The sequence below is a fragment of the Mustela putorius genome, unplaced genomic scaffold (genome assembly GCF_011764305.1).
Source record: "Mustela putorius furo isolate JIRA1106 unplaced genomic scaffold, ASM1176430v1.1 tig00003867_pilon_pilon_pilon, whole genome shotgun sequence".
In the NCBI taxonomy this organism is placed as follows: Eukaryota; Metazoa; Chordata; class Mammalia; order Carnivora; family Mustelidae; genus Mustela; species Mustela putorius.
Window position 1 is genome coordinate 1,292,162 of NW_025422019.1, and position 13,301 is coordinate 1,305,462.

At 36.4% G+C, this 13,301-nt stretch overlaps 1 protein-coding gene across 1 annotated transcript in view; it reads left to right on the forward strand.

Moving 5' to 3' along the window:
* MAP3K2 (mitogen-activated protein kinase kinase kinase 2) overlaps positions 1-13,301 on the forward strand; it is an 85,214-nt gene that overhangs the window by 1,017 nt on the left and 70,896 nt on the right. The gene's annotated exons all lie outside the window — the stretch shown is intronic.

Below are 13,301 nucleotides of genomic sequence, written 5' to 3' on the forward strand. Positions count from 1 at the left end.
ACAAATACAGGGAACTCGCAGTTAGGTTATTAGCTTGAGATTTCCTTATTGCAAAACTTGTTGCTGACTTGTGTGGCAATGGCTGAACATACTTAGTAATTGGTGCAGTCTTATGCAATATTTCTGAGTTGTCAAAATTAGTGTGTAGAATATCATAGAAAGTTATCTTGTAATTGTGTTTTTTTTTTTCCCTTTCATTGGTGTGTGGTGACTGATAAGTGCTTATAAACCAAAAATTGTCATTTTAACATTGGCTCGTATTATTTCTTTGCTTATAGTTAGGAAAAAGGATATTTCTTTTTATAGAAGAAAATATTAATAGATTCTTTGAATAGCGGAGGCTTAATGTATAGTTAGAAATGTTTAAGGAATGTATCCAATTACAGTACTCTGATTTTCTGCAGTATATTATCAGGTTTAAGAAAATTTGTAGTTGAATATTTTTGTGTTGTCTGTGAAGAAAAGGTTAAATTATAGAGTTGACAAGTGGTTAGTTCATAGATTGATTTGTTTGGTTAAAATGTGAACTATTTTGAGTCCTGTTGATTTATATTGAGTGTGATTCCATTATAGAATGGTTATCTTGGCGTGATTTCCATGTGTCTCTTTTGAGAAAAGTAACTGTTAAAGGCTTATTTTTAAAAATTGGATTACATTAGGGACTGAGTCTATTAATGGTTCTTTCATTTTTAGTTCACCTTGCTGCTACCAGAGTGGTAAACTGTGCTTAATAGATGCTGTGTTAAAATGAAGCCACGTTAAGGTTCTGACAGCTTTGGTTTTGGGTTCTTCTTTTTTTCCTTTGTAGAATTGGAGTTCTCTGACCTCCTCAGTACCCTCCTCCAACTTTTTTTTTAATATGAAATAATATCAAGCATATATAATTTCAAACATACTGCTAATAGAGTGAACATCCATACCATGATCCTCTAGATTCAGTATTGACATCTTGTATTTGCTTTATCTGTAAATATGTGTGTATTATTTTTGGTTCAGCCATTTGAAACTAAGCTGTGAACATTAGGACACTTTATCCCTAAATATGTCAGCATACATTTCCAAAGGTGGACATTTCCTAACTTAGTCAAAATACCATTATTGTTATTTTTTTTAGTTCATATTTTCTGATCAGTAATTAGTTGATAAGTTTTTTTAAAAATAATTTATTTATTTAAAAAATTTTTTTTATAAACATGTATCCCCAGGGGTACAGGTCTGTGAATCGCCAGGTTTACACACTTCACAGCACTCACCAAAGCACATACCCTCCCCAATGTCCATAACCCCACCCCCCCTTCTCCCAACCCCCCATAGTTTCTTAATGTAACCTAACATTCATACTTAAATCTCATATTTAAATCTCTCTATGTATACTGTTTGGTCATTTATGGTTTTTTCATACCCAGTCACACCAGACCAAGATACAAGATTTATTCACTGCATTTGGTGGTTAAATCTCTTTGATCTCTTTGAATCTAGAACAGTTTCACCTCTGCCTTTTAAAATGAAGTTGCTTTTTCTTTTCTTTTTTTAAAGATCAAACCAGTGGTCTTATAAAATGAGTAACATTTTCTATTTGTCTGATTCCGTACCACCCCCCCCCCATAGTATCATTTAGTGTGTTCCTCTGTTCCCCTGAATTAGTTAACTGTAAGCTAGCTTTAAAGGCTTGATTAATTTCAAATTAAATATTTTGGGCAAGAATAACCCTTAAGTGATACTGTGTAGTTCACATTGCTTCCCATCAGGTCATATACTGTCAAGTCCCATTATTTGTGATGCTGAGTTTGATCACTTGGTTATGGGGGTTAAGGTAAGGTTTATTTTCCCCACTGCTGTTAGCAATCTGTGGCATGATAAATTAGCACTGTAGTGCTAGCTGTTCTCCAATAATCTGTCACTGAACAGTTGTAGCATATATTGCTGACTCTTGTTAGGCTAACTTTTGAATTTCAGTGTTACTCTTTTGTTGGTATATATATATAGAAACAAAAATCACAGGAATTATAAAATATCCTATACAACTATATTAATCAGATTCTGATTTGGGGGGTTTTAAAAATTTTTAATCATTAAAATTTATAAATTAACATTTTTAGTTGTGAATTCAAGGTATCGCCTGTTATGAATTTAAAAAAACCAAACCTGGCTTCTGAAAAATGGGAAAAACTCAATGCCTCTCTTTTCCTGGACTCTCACTGAAGGAGTGTGTTTAAGTTTTTCTTAGCCAATATTTGTTGACAGACAAAAATAACTAGATATATAGTAAAGGAAGAATGGATTTACTAAAAACATTTTGAGAAAACTCTGAATTTTCTGGTTTAATGCAAGGAGCACTGGATTGAGAGTGAGAATGTCTGCATTCTAATGGTAATTCTACCACTATGAAGTTTAAGAATTAAAATTTTTTTGACTTCACTCAGTGTTCTCACTCTGTAATGACCAAGTTAGTAAACATTTATGAATTGATTTTTATTGAAATATAATTGATACACAGTATCCTATTAGTTTTAGGTATATATCATAGTTATTTAATATTTTTTACATTACAGAATGATCTCCACAATAACTACAGATACCATTTGTCACTTTACAAAGTTATTATAATTTTATTGGTTATATTCTCTATGCTGTATATTGCATTCCTGTGAGTTATATATTTTATGAATACTATGATTTCTGATAACGAGTATGTTGGCTACATTTAGAGGTGAACCTCATTTTAATTAAGCCAGGTAGAAATAAATGAAATATATGTAATATAAAATTGAATTTATTTCCCAACTAATTAACTGACATTTAATAGGTTATTGGTTTAAAAAAATTTTTTTTTACGTTACTGCTTTAGAGAAGTTTTGTAGTAGGATTTACTTAAGTTACACATTCTTTTATTAAAAATATGATTTAGGGGCACCTGTGTGGCTCAGTTGGTTAGATGTCCCAACTCTTGATTTCCTCTCTGGTTGTCTGCTTGGGAGTCTCATCTCTCCCCCTCTGCCTCTTCCTTTCACCTCCCCCACAGCTGATGGGTGCTTGCAGGCACAAGTGCTCTCATCTCTCTCTCTAAAATAAATAATCTCTTTTAAAAATATGATTTAATTCATTAAACAGGTTACATGAAGTTTTTTCACACCTTTTTGTAAGTCAGGATGAACTGTATATATAGAAATGAAGAATCTTTCCCCTTATTCTCGAGTGTTGTGTGAGGTATAGCTTTCTATCTGTACACGTACTTATGTTTATAAGAAATGCGTCTGTATAGTTTTTTTGTTTTTTGCCTTTTACCCAATATTTATTGGGAATATTGGTTGACTGCATTTTTTATGATACTAATCATGGATTGGCTTTGTATTTTGTATTGTTGTCAGTTTATTGTTACTTAACTCTTAGATTGTTGTTTAATTTTTTGATTACGCTTTGTCTTCCCAATTGCCAGGATAAGGTAGGATCTTTGGAATCTTTTCTCTGACTTGCACACTGCCTTTCTTCTAAGTGCTGAAGAGTGTTTTGTTTGAGATTCATAGTACCATTAATTTTATAAGCATTATGTGGTTTATAAACTTTGGGAGGTTTTTTTTTAAAGGTAATTTTTCCCATTTGTACAGTTAGTGATTTGTGTGGACTTTAATCAATAATTACTAATTAAAAAATAGGTTAAGATATGATTTTATCAGCATTCTTTGGTAATTACCAAATTAGGTCCCCTCATCACCACTACCTCTGAATACTCCTCAGGCACACTGCACCTGCCTCTACCATGGTACTCGCCACATTGTTCTATAATTATTTCCTTGTCCTCTACTAGGAAGTTAGCTCTAGGACAGAGGCAGTGTTTTGTTGATTTTGGTGCACCTAGATGACTGGAGCCAAATGTTTATTGAATAAATACAGAATTGACAGGCAGAAGGGACCTCTTTTCATAGTGTCCTAAGATTCTTGGAAGGTGGTGCCTACCTAATCACTGATCATTTACAAAAGGTTTCTTCTTAATTTGTTGGTTGTTTTCTTTGTTCTCCTTTGTGGTATTGTTTATTTAGCAAATATAAGCACTTTCTACATTCTAGGCACTGATTTAAAATAGTAACTTATTCCCCATTAACAACCCAGTGAATTAGTTACTGTTATTATACTCCTATTACAGATTAGGGAATTGAAACACAGAGATAGTAAGTAACTGGCCCATGTTCACACTTCTTGTGCTTGGTGGAGGTGGAGCTTGAATGCAGGCAGCCTAGCTCCACAATCTGTGCTCTTAACAATCGCACCTTGTTGCCTCTCTGCTTTATTAGGGCAACCAGAAAATTAGATTTGCTCGCCAGAGTACTGCCATTACCATTCATGGAGTGCCTGCTATGTACCAGGATTGGAGAGCATTTTAGAAGACCTTGAAGAGGAGACAGTACTTGAAATGAGTTAACATTAGTAAACTCTACAGATGATTGATGGTGATTATAATGTTTATTGAAAAAAATTAAATATAGAAAACATATGAAAAAATTAGTAATCAGTAAAGAGTTTGTACTTGGGAGTAAGATCTGAATGTAAGATCTGAATGTTTATCCTTTCTATGCCTCATTTATGTGTAAGATAGAGATAATGGTACTTATAGATTTGTCATGAGGTTTAAATGAGATAATATGTTTAGTATAGGGCCTTGCATATAAAAAGTGTTCAAAAAAATCTCCCATAGCTCACTTAGGTTATATCTGTTTTAATGTATGTAGAAATCATTTTTTTTATGTGATTAGGAATGGTGATGGTTAGTTTAATTTTTTAAAAATATAAGGGGAATTAAAAATGACACATTTTACTTTAAATATTTTATTTAAAAAAACATGGATATGTAATGAAGTCTGAGTTATGTGATCCATCTAGAATTGTATGATTATTCCTTTTAGTCTTTTACAGTTTATTCACCTATTCTCACTTTAATAATAGTTTTTTTGAAACTAGCCTTTGAGTTTTTCTAAACACTCAACTTCATTTTCATGGAAACAAAAACTGTCTTCACAGTCACAATTTCATTGGTTTATATAATATCTAAACTGTATAATTATAACAAATACATAAACATATTTGATTCTTGGTATGTTGATGAGTGCAGAAATGTACTGGTTTGATAAAAAATAAGCTTAATTAATATTGAATGTTCCAATATTTTATCAGAAGACATTATAGAGAGGCAGAGAGTGTTGGTTAATTTGCCAAGTTGGTTTGTTAAGGAGGTTGGATAAGAAAATGTTGGTTCATTGCCTTCTATTTCTGAGTTCATGGATGTATGTATTATACAGATATTTAAGTGAATAAGAATGTAGATTGAAAGCTAATAGTCATTGTTTATCTCCGTTCTTCCCACTTTTTTCCTCCCCCTAATCTGTGTCTTTGTTTTTTCTTTGTATTATGGTTCTTTGGCAATGTATATAGTTTTCAGGTTTCCATTCTCCATCCTTCACGTTTGTCATAATTTCTCAGTATTTTCATCTCTATTATTTTACTTAGCATTCTAGGAGAGCTGCTTGTATTTGACACAGTGTGGTTGTATAACCACATTCACAATTCTGCTCTTTTGCCCTCCAGTGTGTACTAAAAAATATTTTTCATCTAATGAGTATTTCTGTAGTTGAATTTCTATTATCTTGGTAATCCTTGGTCTTTCCCATTTTCCCCCCACTCACATCCTTGTTTTGGTTCTCAGCCTGGTCTTTGCTTTAGTTTTTGTTTATGTTTCATAAAGGCATGTCTTTTGGCATTGAGGATATCACACAATTTTCTACAAATTTCAGACTGTATCTTGAGAGGAAGAAGTAACATTTGAATGTCTGTTACATGTCAGAAGCCTTACACACATTAATTTTACAGTAGCCATGGTAGATCATATTCTGATTTTTACAGGCAAAGAAATTGAGGCTTAAAGGTGTTAAGAATCTTGTTCATAGTTGGGGATTTTGCTTTGCTCTTCTAGTTAGAGCAAGGGTTCCTTAGCCTTTCTCAGCCTCCACATTGTTTACATGAAGCATTCTCCTTGGAAGTAGCTTCACTGCAATTTTCTGGGGGTAGGGCCAACATAATTTTTGGAAAATACACTCAACTACAGATACTGTACTTAACCTCTCATCCTTTTTTTTTTTTTTTTAAAGATTTTATGTATTTATTTGACAGGCAGAGATCACAAGTAGGCAGAGAGGCAGGCAGAGAGAGAGGGGGAAGCAGGCTCCCTGCCAAGCAGAGAGCCCGATATGGGGCTCGATCCCAGGACCCTGGGATCATGACCTGAGCTGAAGGCAGAGGCTTTAACCCACTGAGCCACCCAGGTGCCCCTTAACCTCTCATTCTTTATAATTGTTAAATCAGAGATTTCTGATAAATATTTGGGTAAATCTGAATGATTTCTTTGTATCAAGTGCGATTTTCAGTGAAATGAGTATGAACCGGTCCATTTTAAGCAAATGGTATAGGGAGTATGTTAATATTTCTGGTATCTAGGAGAAGTAATTTGAAAGAGTTTAATGTACTTGGTCAGAGAATTGAGAAATAGAATGAACATGAAGAATTTTCAGTCTAGTTTTTAAATTAAGTTTTAGATTATCATTCTGAATAGGCTATGAATAATAACCCTCAAAATCAGGAGCTTAAAACAAAGATTTATTTTTTTAAATTTTTTTATTTTAAAGATTTTATTTATTATTTGACTGATCACAAGTAGGCAGAGAGGCAGGCAGAGAGGGGGAAGCAGGCTTTCTGCTAAGCAGAGAGCCTGATGTGGGGCTCGATCCCAGGACCCTGAGATCATGACCCGAGCCGAAGGCAGAGGCTTAACCCACTGAGCCACCCAGGCGTCCCCAAAGATTTATTTTTTGCTCATGGTGTATGTTCACTAAGGGTCAGTTGGACTGCTTTTGCTCCATAGTGTAATCCTTACTTTGAATCCGACTGTGAATCCTTATTTTGGGGCCTCACTTGCTAGTAGCTATTATCTGGAACATATATGGTTGCTATAGGTAAAGGAAAAATACACTGTAGTGTGTTTTTCCTTTATATTGTGCTTCCTGGGAAGGAAATTTGTTTTTTTGTTTTTTGTTTTTTTTAATCCTTCTAGGTTCTTTGGTAAATTGCCATAAGACTGATGAACTGAATTGAGTATGTGAGCCACATGAGAATATGAAATCTACAGGTAGTCAGGCAGTTGAGGCTTATGCTGTCTTGAGCAGAGGAGAAGGGGTAGGGGTCTGATACTTCAAAGTGGGGGAGGAAGACAACAGTTTATGGGAAGATGGTAAGAGCAGATGTTTGGTAAACATTTTGCCATGCTTTGTGCAGACAGTGGGCCAGAGGGGAGGAATTTGATCTCCAGGTCCTGCTAGTTCCCTTGCAATTACCATGGCTCCCCATATTCTTTGCAGTTATCTCTGGTGATAGTTTAGATAGACTGGACCCTCTTTCTAAATTCTTTTAGGCAGTTAAGGGGAGGTAAAAAGCTCTTCCTGAATCTTTTGGGCCTGGATTGACTTCAGTTCGAACTAATCCACATGCCAAAGTGGTATATTTGGAGGGGGCTTGTTCTGAATCTCTTCACACTCAATACTTGGAACCTCTTGTAACCAGAAATGTGTATGTGGGAGGGGTTTCCACACCTTTAACAATTCTGTAATACCAGCCAAAGATACTGTCAGATTCTACAGGTTAAGACTGCCCTCCCTTCAGACCCAGTGGCAAGGCTAGGTAGTTGCCTGTGCTTCAGACCAATGGGCTGTAAATCAGAGGTTTCCATCTTTGGGATTTTTTGGGTTCAGTAAATTTGCAAGAGCAACTCACAGAATTCTGGAAAATACTAGATTACTGGTTTATTATAAAAGGGTATAACCCAGAAGCAAGCAGTTGGAAGAGATGTATAGGGCAATGTTTGGGGAAAGAAGGAGGCCATGGAGCTTCCATCTTTTCTTCTAGTACCACTCTTCCAACATCTCTGAGTGTCTGCCAACCCAGAACTTCTCCAAATCCCATTCTCTTTGTTTTTTAACAGAGGCTTCTTACCTAGGCATTTGTAGTTGACCTTAATCTTCTGCCCCCTTTCCCTCCCTGAAAGCCACAGCAAGGAGCTCAAAGTTCCAGTCCTCTAATCACATGGTTCCTCTTGGCAACCAGCTTCCATCACTAGGAGCTTTTCAAAAGTCATCTCATTAATATAAACTGAGGTGTGGCTTAAAGGTGTTATGAACAACAAAAGACAGATACATTATTCTAGCTACACCTCTGATGAGTATATCATAAAGTACAACCTGTTGAATCAATGTATTAGTCACCTGAAATTAAGGTAACATTGCAAGTCGACCTTACTTCAAAAAAAAAAAAAAAAAAGACTTGGTTTTTCTGAGCTCTTTGCCAGAAATGGGGACAAAGACCAGATACATGTTTTTTTTTTTTTTAATTATAAATTACAATCTCATATCAGGACAGAAGAAAAATAGGATGTGTGAAAAGCATACTCTGGCTTTTAAAGCTTTTACCTGGGAGAAACATTCACCACTTCCACTCACATGTATTGGCCAAAAGTTTCATGGCTGTATCTGAATTGAACAGGGTGGAAAAGTTCAATATTTCCAAATACCCAGAAGGAGAACATCAAGTATTTGTGAACATCTCTACCACAGAAGCAGTGCTGTGGAAAACTGTTAAAAAATTATTTTGGGGAGTTATTAACAGGAGCCGATGGAAAAAGTATGAATTGATTTTGTTATAAGTTTTTGGGAACAGATCTATAGTTTAAAATGAAGTCAGTTTATAACTGCTTCTGTGCTGTTGTTTAATAATTGCTAAATGTTCTCAAATCATATTCTATTTTAGATTTGATCTGAAGGTGCTTAATTATCATTATTTGGTAAGTTTGTGATTACTAGAATTAAGTTTGACTGACTTGGCTGCATTTTAATGGTATTTGTGGAGGGTTTTTTTTTTTTTAAGATTTATTAATTTATTTTAGAGAGAGCATGTGCAGGAGGGGTTGTGGAGGGGCAGAGGAAGAGAGAGAATCTCAAGCAGTCTGAGCTGAGCATGGAGCCTGACATGGGGCTCGATCCCTGGAACCTGAGATCACTACCTAAGCCTAAAATCAAGAGTGGGATGCTTAATTGACTGAGCCACTCAGGTGCTGCTCCCTTTTATTAAAAGTAGGCCCCATGACCAGCATGGAGGCCCATGTGGGGCTTGAACTCATGACCCTAAGATCAAGATCTGAGCTCAAATCGAGTCAGAGGCTTTGGGCGCCTGGGTGGCTCAGTGGGTTAAGCCTTTGCCTTTGGCTCGGGTCATAGTCTCAGGGTCCTGGGATCGAGCCCCGCATCAGGCTCTCTGCTCAGCAGGGACCCTTCTTCCCTCTCTCTCTGCCTATCAAATAAATAAAATCTTAAAAAAAAAAAAAAAGTCAGAGGCTTAATTGACTGAGCCACCCATGCACCCCTTTGGAGTTTTAATACAAAAAATGTTTTTTTGTTGTTGTTGGTTTTTTTTTTTGTTTTAATACAGCAGGAAATGAGACTAATGTTTCTGATTTAAGGAGAGATTAACATCATGATTCATGTGATGGCTTTAATTATTTTTAAATCAATTTGGGCATTTTAAAATAGCCTGTGGACTCCTTTTTAAAATTAGTAATATTTTGTTGTATAATATGACATATTTTATATATAGTTTGATGTACCCTTCTTAATATATAAATATATCATGATATAAGATATGATATAAGATCTTTTGATCCTTTGTTATAAGATATGATATATCTTATATATTAAGAAGGGTACATCAAACTATATATAAAATTCCTGAGTTGCTTAGAACTAAAAGGAAACAAAAGATGTAGAAGGTAGCCCAGCCTTAGTGTTGATAAAAATCTGCGTTGAGAGATGGTATGATGTTAACCATCTAGTCTGTAGGCAGTACATGGCTGCATTCTAACAACTTCACCCCTAAACCCACCTTGTTCCTGTTTATATAATCTTGTCTCATGATTTGGGAAAGGGTAGATTAGTTATGCATTCTGAGACCGTGTAATGTGTATTATTAATTAGTATTACAGAGTTTGCCTGTAGTCATGGATTGTTGCATATTGCCTTACTGTTGAGAGGTTTACTCAGGGACGTGCCAGAGGGATTTCTTTTTTTTTTTTTTTCTAATTTTTTTTTTTAAAAGATTTTATTTATTTATTTGACAGAGATCACAAGTAGGCAGAGGCAGGCAGAGAGAGAGGAGGAAGCAGGCTCCCTGCTGAGCAGAGAGCCTGATGCAGTACTTGATTCCAGGACCCTGAGATCATGACTTGAGCCGAAGGCAGCGGCTTAACCCACTGAGCCACCCAGGCGCCCCGCCAGAGGGATTTCTTGCTAGAGTTTTCCTGAAGGGAGTACCACAAACTATATTCCATACTGTTTGTTGAACACTGATGGTGAATAGGAAAGCCCAAGTTCAGTGTCAAATCTGACATTAATTAGAAATAAACTGTGACAGAGGGCTTCAACATTTCTGAATTTGAAAAAGTTGCTCTAGGTGATTTCTTAAGGACCTGACTATCCTGTGAAACCCGTAACATAATAGAAAATAGAGAATCAAGAGATTGAAGTTCTTCTGCTTGAGGCGGTTGTTAAGATGACAATTGTCCAGGGATGATTTGTTATAGGGCAGCATCTGGAGCACAAGGAGCTCTCTTTAAGTGTGACTAATTTGTCAGAATGAGATCTCTTAAAGTTATGTTATAGCTGGATACCTTGCGTTGGACTTGACGTGTAGTAGGTTTTCAGTAAAATGCTTGTTGAAAGAGTGAATGAATCTCTTCAGAACTAATGTGATAGAAATCAGAATCATCTGTGGCAGTTTAGTGATAAAATCCAGCGTAGCCTAGAAAATAACAAAGAACTAAATTGTTTTCATGTTATGAATAAGAAACCAGGACTTTGGAAATACTGTAGCTGAAAAGGGAAGGAAGATCTTTTTGGAAAGGGGGCAGAAAAGTATGGGAAAAATTGTACATTCAGTCTTTAATGCCCACTAGAAATTTTTAAATAATTTATGGATATATTGGGATAAGCCCAAAATGATTACAGAAAAGAAAAAAAAAAGAAGAAGAAGCTTCCCTCCTTCCCAGTGGAAAAAACATTTGGGACAAACCACACATCAACAAATATTTTTCTTCTCAGAATCCTTCCATATCCTTGTTCTTTGTTTCTCCATCTTCACATCTCTGACCAGAGCATAGACGTACCTAAGTGTTCTTAGCTTATTTTGTTCCTAGTTAATAAATTGATACTAATATGTTAATCTGATACCCACTCTAGTGTTTTTTGTCATTTAAATCTTGCTTTTTTTGTAAATGGGAGGATCAAGTAGGGAGATATGGTTTCTTTTTCTTTTTTTAAAATATTTGAGATTGAGTGAGAGAGCATGAGCCCTTGAGCATGGGGGTGGGGGTGCAGAGGGAAAGGGAGAAGCAGGCTCCCTGCTGAAGGGAGAGTCTTGACTCAGGGCTCAATCCCAGGACCCTGGGATCATGACCTGAGCTGAAGGCAGACACTTAACTAACTGGGCCACTCATGTGCCTTGTGATTTCTTTAGAATAAGGGACACTTCAGCTTGTTTGGAAGCAAGGATGGGCAGTGTAGAACTATAAAAATTTTGGTGCCTGGGCAGCTTAGTCTTTAGGCATCTGCCTTCTGCTTGGGTCATAATCCCAGGGTCCTGGGATTGAGCTCCGCTTTGGGCTCCCTGCTTGGTGGGAAGCCTGCTTCTCCTACCTCCTCTTGTGTTCCCTCTCTTCCTGTGTCTCTATCAAATAAATAAAATCTTAAAAAAAAAATAAGGCTTGATTAGAAGCTGTGAAAAGACCAAGTGACCTAGATTTGGTTATGCAGGAAGATTTCAAAAGGAAAGTTTGCAGAGATTTCTTGGTCATTGAATTGGGAGGAGGCTTGGGGCAGCTGATTGGCTCAGTTGGTAGAACATGTGACTCTTCTTTTAATTTAAATTCAATTAACATAGTGTATTATTAGTTTCAAAGGTAGAATTCAGTGATTCATCAGTCTTACATAATACATAGTGCTCATTACATCAAGCATGTGATTCATGATCTTAGGGTTGTGAGTTTGAGCCCCATGTTGGGTATAGATATTACTTAAAAATATCTAAATGGGAGGTGGTTCAAGTGCTTGCATTAGTTAGGGTTCAGTCAGGGAAGGAGAACTATTATTAGGGAATAAGAGATTTGTGAAAGGAGTAAAACCTTACACAGTTGTGGGAGAAACTCAGAAAGCAGAGTTTTTAAGGGGGAATTGGCAGATCAAAATCAGTCATCAGCTTTCTTAAGCAGTGGTACAATGGGTAAGTGAGAGTGTAGATAAATCTGGGGAGTCTGGTATGCCAGGTGATGGAGTAGAACCATATAGTAGAGCTGGTGGAAAGTCTGTGGAAAGCTGTTGCCTCTGTATAGCTACCTCTTCTGTGGTTTCCAGTCAGGTTTTTGGTGGTGGACCTGCGGGTGCTGTTTGGTCACAAGGTGCAATCAGGAAGAGCTGTATGCAGATCAGGGGAGAGCAAACATATGGTGAAATCTGCTGGCAACTCTGTACCTGTTTATCTAACCCTGATCTTCAGAGTAATTTCCTCCTCTGGCCAACTCTAACCTGGAGCCATATGGGAAGAGGATTCTGGGAAATGTAGTTTAAACTTAACCAGGTTGGCATAATACAAAGTGAGATACATACAAAGTGAGATACCTGCCACAGCAGGTGATTGTGGGGTGGGTGGGGAACTACAGTGAAGGCTGTGATATTTTATAGATCTAGGTTCATGCTGCTATAAGAGAGCAAGTTCTTTAAATTCTCCAAGCCTTTTTCCATCTCTCTGAAGTGGGGAGATAATATCTCTCTGAAGTGGGATGTTCTGAAGATTAAGTAAAATGTTTGAAAACATTTAGCAGAGTGTAGGCACAGTGCAAGCTACTATAACAGTAGCTTTTATTAAAGTAGTAATTAGTAGTGAGAAGGGAAGAGTATATTTTGAAAGGGGAGGGGAGAAGTACAGGGAAGAGAGATGGATGGTGAGAAGAATAAAGTAGAAGACATGGTTCCTGTATTTCAGCATGTTGTATGTAGTCTGGCTGCAGGGACACATGTACACACAGAGACGAGTTAGGAAGCTATAATAGGAAATAATATCCTTTAAGGAGGATGGTTCTTTGTCGTGGTGAGTGGAATGATAGCAAGTGCTGTCATGCTAGTGTATTTAGGTTAAGTGGTAATGTATGTGAAATGCCTAACATA